Below are 8347 nucleotides of genomic sequence, written 5' to 3' on the forward strand. Positions count from 1 at the left end.
AAAAACATCAACAATGTATTTTTAGATGAATTAACAACAAATAGAATTAAAACTCAACTATTTGATTTGGGGAATAAGTATAGATAACATTTATGACACTTTACATTTCAGAAAGTCTACCTTTTTACCTAAAAAGCCCTCAAGACTCATTTTGGGCATAACTTCTGTGGATACATGGAACTAAGAAATGTGCCAAAGACCAATCTTTCATCCCTTGCACTGAAAATAGTTTGACAGATTATGGTAATGAAACATTTCATATTTTTAATTAATTATATTGCTTTTGGCATAAATTATCATTTCATGTCACTTGCACATTTTTTGTTTAATTGATATTTTCTTATGAGCTGAAATAATATTGATCATGTTGCTACACATATAATATTGCTAGTTTTAATTTTTATTATAATATATTGTTTTCACATTTATAAATATATTAATTTTTTCATCAGGCCTGTAGAACTTAAAGACCCTTTGACAATAATTGTGTTGTATTGTTTAATATTTTGTGAATCACTTGAACTGACATATTCCTTTGATTAAATACTGGAAGATCCATTGTTTTAACTATTGGAGCATTAATGTATTTTTGTCTTCTAATTAGAATTTTAAAAGGGATAAAAATACATAAAGACTTATATAAAGGTGAAAAAGGTCTTAAAATTCTATGAACTGGCAGGAGGGACTATGCCCTGGCCCAATGGTGCTTAAGCCTGATGGTTGAGAACAGAGTAGCAGCCTCAGATAGTAGATCCCTTGCTAAAGGGGGAGGAGAGTGGACTAGAGACACTTGAGGAGAGACTGGAGATGGAGGCTTTGGGGAGAGAACTAACAGAGTAGCTGGCAGGATCCTGGGGCTGAGTCATCTGCCATTTGGCAGCAGATATCATATTCAGGCAGACCACTCCTCTGAGTGGCAGCAGCATGAGAGGAAACAAAGCCCTTCCCCAAGGAGGGATTCTGCACTGGCCTTGTGGTGCCTATGGCTGAATGCTGAGTGTGGAGTGACTAGATTAACACCTGAAGGAAACAGCCACAGATAGCAGATTATTGGAAGTCTCAAACAGACTGCCTAAGGTCAGATGGGGTCAACATCTGACATCATCAGAGGCAGATCCAGAAAGAAAAAACTGTGGTAAATACTAGAGGTTACCGAGACAAAAAGCACTGTGGTCTTCTCCATGATTTGTGATATTTTCTTTACTACATAGCTTTTTAACTTCCATTTTAGGTTCAAAAGTTTGTGGAAATTAAGTCATTGGATTTTAAACTAATGGCTTATTTCTCTCCTTTGTTATAATAGTCTTAATCTCTTTACAACCTTGTTAATAACAATAACATTTGTTGTTAATAGCAGGATTGCAGGGGCGAGTTGTTTTTGTGGATATGGGTTTGTTTCCTGGGCTTTGAGGTTTTGTTCTGGTACACCTGCATAAAAACACATAAGATATGATGGGCAGAGTGACACTCAGTCAACCAGTAAGAAGGTAGGACCCACAAAAGAATGATCAAACAACAATCAAAACCCAATTGCTTCCAGACAGCCAACATAAACAGCATAAAAAGCCTCTAAAGAGCAGCAAGTTCATGAAAACAAGGAGATTGTACCACTGAATCTCATGGGTCTCCTACCATAGAAGTTTACACCACAAAGTCAAGAAGTCAAGACAGATCAATTTAACAAGCAGAAGCAAAAAAGAAGAGTCTCATAAATAATGGGAAGAAAAAGAAGAATCCCCCAATTGAACATAAAGAAGGAATCCCCACAAAGAGAACTAAATGAAATAGAGGCAAGTAAACTACCAGATATTGAGTTCAAAATAATGGTTCTAAGGAGGCTCAATGAGCTCAGTGAGCTCAGAAAGAATTACAAAAAACTACAAGGAAACTATGAGGAACTCACTGCAAACTATATCAGCATTGAAAAGGACATAGAAACTACCAAAAATGGGCAAGAGGAAATGAAGAATACAATTTCTGAATTGAAGAACACAGTAGAAGGAATCAAAAGCAAGCTAGATGAAGCAGAGGATAGAATCAGCAAGCTGGAGGATAAGGTAGAAAGAAGCTCCCAGAAAGAGCAAAAAATGAAAAAAGACTCAAAAAGAATGAAGAAGCATTTAAGGAACTCCAGGACAACCTGAAACATAATAATATCTGTATAATAGGGATACCAGAATGAAAAGAAGAGCAAGGGATAGAGAACATGTTTGAAAAACTGATGGAAAACTTCCCTAATTGGAGGAGAGGATATACTACAGAAGTCCAAGAAGCAGAGAGGGTCCTATTCAAGAGGAACCCAAAGAGGCCCATTGCAAGTCACATCATAATTAAAGTGGCAAATATAAAAGACAGAGAATCTGAAAGGCAGAAGGGAAAAACAGATAGTAATATACAAAGGAGAAATGATAAGGCTAGCAGCTAACTTCTCAACAGAAACACTACAAGCCAGAAGGGAATGGGAAGAAATATTTCAAGTAATGAAAAGCTACAGCCTGCAGCCAAAAATACTTTACCCAGTAAGATTCCCATTAAAATGGAAGGCGAAATAAGGAGTTTCCCAGACAAAAGAAGGCTAAAAGAATACACCTCCACCAAGCCAGCAATGCAAAATATGCTAAAGGGACTGCATTAATAAGATGAAGAAAAAAAGTGAGAAAGAGAGGAACATAAGTACAAAGGAAAAAAAAAACATAAAGTACCTATCAATAATTCAAACTAAATGGATTAAATACTTCATTCAAGAGACATAGGGTCGCTGAATGGATAAGAAAACATGACCTGCTTATATGCCACCTACAAGGGACCCACCTCAGAATAAAGGACCTACACAAGACTGAAAGTAAAGGGGTGGAAAAAAATATTCCAAGCAAATGGACAGGAAAAAGAAGCAGGGGTAGCAATACTTATATCAGAAAATAGATTTCAAAACAAAGGCCATAAAAAGGGAAACAGGATACTTCACAATATTCAAAGGAATAAACTATCAAGAAGACATAAACATTGTAAACCAATATGTACCCAACATAGGAGCACCCAAATATATAAGAAAAATCTTGGAAGATGTCAAGAAAGATATAGAAAGCAATACACTGATAGTAGGGGATTTTAACACCCCATTGTCTACAATAGATAGATCTTCCAAACAAAATATCAACAAGGATTTTGTGGAACCAAAGGATGCATTAGATTAAATGAAATTTATATATACATATATAAAGGATATATGTGTGTGTGTGTGTGTGAGTGTGTGTGTGAGTGTGTGTGTGTATATATATCTCCTTTCATCCCTAAATAACAAAATACATATTCTTTTCAAATGCACAGGAGCATTTTCAAAGATAGACCACATGATAGGACACAAAACAAGCCTCAACAAATTCAAGGATATTGCAATCATACCAAGTATTTTCTTGGACCAAAAAGGCTTAAAACTGGAAACCAACCCCAAGAAAAAAACTCAAAGACATTCAAACTCATGGAGACTGAAGAGCACGCTATTAAACAATGAATGGGTCAATAATGCAATCAAAGAAGAAATCAGTAAGTTTCTGGAAACAAAGGAAAAGGAACACACAATAGTCCAAAACCTTTGGGACACTGCAAAGGCACTAAAAAAGACAGAAACTTATCAAATAAACAACTTAACCCTGCATCTTCAAGAACTGGAGAAACAACAACAAACAAAGCCCAGAGCAAGTAGAAGAAAGCAAATAATCAAGATCAGAGCAGAATTGAATGACATAGAGATTAAAAGAACAATTCAAAGAATCAACCAATCCAGGAGATGGTTCTTTGAAAAGATAAACAAAATCGACAAGCCTTTAAAGAGACTCATCAAGAAAAAAAGGGAGAGGACCCAAATAAATATGTCAGAAATGAAAGAGGAGAAATAACAGCTGATACCACAGAAACAGAAAGGATTGTAAGAAATTACTATGAACAATTATATGCCAAGAAATTCAAAAACCTCAATGAAATGGAGAAATTTCTAGAAAAGTATAACATTCCAACATTTAATTAAAAAGAAGCAGAAAGCCTGAGTAGACTAATAACAGCTGGTGAAATTGAAGCAGTAAGCAAAAAGCTGCCAGCACACAAAAGCCCTGGACCAGTTGTTTTCACAGTAGAATTTTACAAAACATTTAAGGAAGACCTAACCTCTGTTCTTCTCAGACCATTCCAAATAATCCAAGAGGAGGGAAGATTCCCAAACTCTTTTTTTGAGGCTGACATCATCCTAATCTCAAAACCAGATAAAGATACAACCAAGAAAGAAAACTACAGGCCAACATCCCTGATGAACATAAACACTAAAATCCTCAACCAAATATTGGCAAACCACATCCAGCAATACATTAAAAAGATTATCCACCATGATCAAGTGGGGTTTATCCCAGGCATGCAAGGATGGTTAAATATTTGCAAATCAATAAATGTGATACATCACATAAAAAAAGACAAAAATCATATGATTGTATCAGTAGATGAGGAAAAAGCATTTGATGAGGTATAGCATCCATTTATGACAAAAACACTTTGCTTATGAGCAAAGTGGGAGTAAAGGGAGTGTATCTCAATATAATAAAGGCCATATATGAAAAACCTACAGTCAACCTAATAGTCAACGGGCAAAAACTAAAAGCTTTCCAACTAAGATCAGGAAGAAGACAAGGCAGTCCGCTTTCACCACTTCTATTTAACATAGTATTGGAAGTCCTAGCTACAATGATCAGACAAGAAAAAGAAAAAAAAGGCATCCAAATTGGAAAGGAGGAAGTAAAATTGTCACTGTTTGCATATGACATGATAGTGTACATAGAAAATCCTATATTCTCCACCAAAAAACTACTCAACCTAGTAAGTGAATTTGACAAAATGGCAGGATACAAAGTCAATATTCAGAAATCAAAGGCAGTTTTGTACACTGACAATGAAATATGAGAATCAGAAATAAGAAAAAAAAATCTCATTTGCTATAGCAACAAAAAAAAATAAAATACCTAGGAATAAACTTAACCAAGGAAGTTAAATACTTGTACTCAGATGACTACACAACACTGAAGAAATAAATTAAGGAAGACACAAATAAATGGAAGCATATACCGTGTTCATGGATTGGAAGAATTAACATCATTAACATGTCCATACTACCCAAAGTAATTTATAGATTCAACACAATCCCTATTAAAATACCAATGGTGTATTTCACAGGTATAGAACTAACATTTCAAAAATTTGTGTGAATCCATAAATGATTCTGAACAGCTGCAGCAATTTTGAGAAAGAACAAAGTAGGAGGGATCACAAGACCTGATATCAAACTATATTATAAGTCCACTGTAATCAGCTCACCGTGGTACTGACATAAGAACAGACACATAGATCAGATAAACAGTATAGCTAGCCCATAAATAAACCCATGTCTCTATGTTCAATTAATATTTGACAAAAGGGACATGAGCATATAATAGAGCAAAGATAACCATTTCAATAAATGGCGTTGGGAGATCTGTACCATCACATGCAAAAACATGACAGTCGACCACCAACTTACACCACACCAAAAAATAAACTCGAGATGGATAAAAGACTTAAATACAAATTGCAAAACCATAAAAGTCCTAGAGAAGATCATAGGCAGGAAACTCTCAGATATTCTACTCAGCAATATTTTCACCGATATGTCCCCTAGAGCACGGGACATACAGGAAAGAATAAACACACGAGACTTCATCAAAATAAAAAGTTTCTGCACATCTAAAGAAACATTAGCAAAATGAAAAGAGAACCAATTTTATGGGAAAATATATTTGTCAGTGATACCTTGGACAAGGGTTTGAACTCCAAAATGTATAAAGAACTCACAAGACTCCACTCCAGGAAGACAAACAACCCAGTTAAAAAATGGGCAATTGAGCCAAACAGACAATTCTCCAAGGAGGACAAAAACAGGGCCCCGAGACATACGAAAGGATGCTTATCATCACTACTCATCAGAGAAATTCAAATAAAAACCACAATGAGATACCACTTTACACTGGACAGAATGGCCATCAAAAACATATCAACTAACAAGTGCTGGTGAGGCTGTGGAGAAAAGTGAACCCTAGTACACTGTTGTGGGAATACAGACTGGTGCAGCAACTGTGGAAAACAGTTTGGAATTTCCTCAAAAACCTAAAAATGGAACTGCATTTTGACCCAACGATTCTACTGCTCGGATTACACCCTAAGAATCCCAAAACACCAATTCAAAAGAACCTATGCACCCCAATGTTCATAGCAGCTCAATTTACAGTATCCAAGTGCTAGAAGCAATTTAAGTGCCCATCAGTAAATGAGTGAATCAAAAAAATTTTGTACACTTACACAATGGAATACTACACAGCAGAAATATAGAAAAAGCTACTACCATTTGCTACAGCATGGATGGAACTAGAGAGCATTATGCTAAGTGAAATAAGCCAGGAGGTGAAAGACAAATACCATATGATCTCACCTTTTAGTGGAACCTAATCAAGAAAACAAACAAACAAGAAAAGTATAACCAGCAACATGAAAGAATAAGCAAACTGACACTAATGAGAGGGAAGGAGAGAGGGGGTAACGGGGAAAAGGAGAAGGGCCAAATCAAGGAACGTGTATACAGGACCTATGGACAAAGCCAAAATGGGGAAAGATTGAAGGAGGGAGGTGGGGGAGGGGCAGGGGAAAGTAGTGGTGGTAAAATGGAAACAAAGGTATTTGAACAATAAAGAAATTAAAAAAATAAAAAAGAAAAGAGAAATAAACAAAAATAAATAAAAAATAAATGAAACATCACCATGAGGTTAGAATTTTAACATATGAATTTTAGCACTGTTATTATTATTGAAGTTAATATCACCATCATTAAACATTTTCAAAGGAAATAAAATGGTAAAATATTAACATATCTTTGTGAAGTATGTATTTGAACACTTTGTACTATTTTTGCAACTCTTCTGTATGTTTGAAACAACTTAGAATAAAATGTTTACAAAAATTCTATGAACTCTAATGTTGGCAAGTATCACAGTCCCCCTTTTCATAGTGTGTCTGGGCCCTGATGACCCCCTCTTTTCTCCAAATAATACTGCTTCTCCCATTTCCCACACTGCTGTCCCTTGTTAGCCTGGGTTCTGTCACCTGGTTATAACATACTGACAAAAATTACTTTGGGGTCTTTTCATGAAGTTAAATTATGCTTGAGTGGCTGCATACTAACCACCTTTCAAGTGCACTGACAAGTAAGCAGGATGGAGCAAGAATGCAAGAAAAGCAAGGAAGAAAAAAGGGAAGAATGAAAGGTAGAAAAAAAATTGAAAATGAAATATTTTAAAACATTTTGTTTATTTCAAACTTCACATTTCTGTTTATAATTTTCCATTTATAATGTGTAAAATATATTATTATAATCATTATGTTGTGATTTTTTTTTATTTTTTTACCCCTTCCTATAGAGCTATTGCTGACTGTGTTACTTCAGCTATAGACTAAATAGAAATGTTTCAAAATTTAATGAGAATAAGAATCTACTGGGATGCTTGTTAAAAAAAATGCAAATCCTGATTTAGTATGTGTATATTTTCTGTTGTTTTTATATTTAATTTCTAATTTTTTGTCTAGAATTTTATTTGTATTCTTCTAGTTTTGATTTGTTTCCCAGTTGTGCTTACCATTTGTTCGTACAATTGTACATGTTTTCTACCAGTGTCTTTATGTTAATTATAATTATTTTAAGCTCCCTATCTGGTAGTTCTAACAATTAGGCCATATCTAAATCTAGATTTGGGTTCTCTGTTCAGAGTAAGACACAGGCAGTCCGTGAGTCCCTAGATCTCTGTAGCTGGTCTTTCTCAGTTTCCCTTACTGGTAGGAGTTATCATCAAGATGCAAAACTGATTCTCCGTTTCATGTCATATTCATTTTTAGTATCTGATTTTGATTGTTTCATTATATCAATATAAATCTACAAAGAAAAATTATGGAAATCCTATATTAAAAAACCCATCTTTAGTATATTCTTTTTTAAAGCACACCTAAGTTGAATTATTGTATTCATGGTTCTGAAAATTGTTTAAGGGGGAACCCCATCCTAGAGACCCCTCAACGGGTTAGGGCAACCAAATGTTTCAAATGTTTATCTGTCCTCTTGCTCAAGAAAACAAATTAATCATTCCTCATGACACTAGGTAGTTTGCCTAGTTCTGTTTTTTTGCATAAACTGTCTCACTCTATGTCAGGTTTATTTCATTAAAAGTGAGCCTGAAAATAGTGTTAACATTCAGGTCTTTTGAACAATTTCTGGAGGATAGAAGGATGG

This window comes from Pteronotus mesoamericanus, unplaced genomic scaffold (genome assembly GCF_021234165.1).
Source record: "Pteronotus mesoamericanus isolate MK-2021 breed Mesoamerican mustached bat unplaced genomic scaffold, CSHL_Meso_final scaffold_85, whole genome shotgun sequence".
NCBI classification, from domain to species: domain Eukaryota; kingdom Metazoa; phylum Chordata; class Mammalia; order Chiroptera; family Mormoopidae; genus Pteronotus; species Pteronotus mesoamericanus.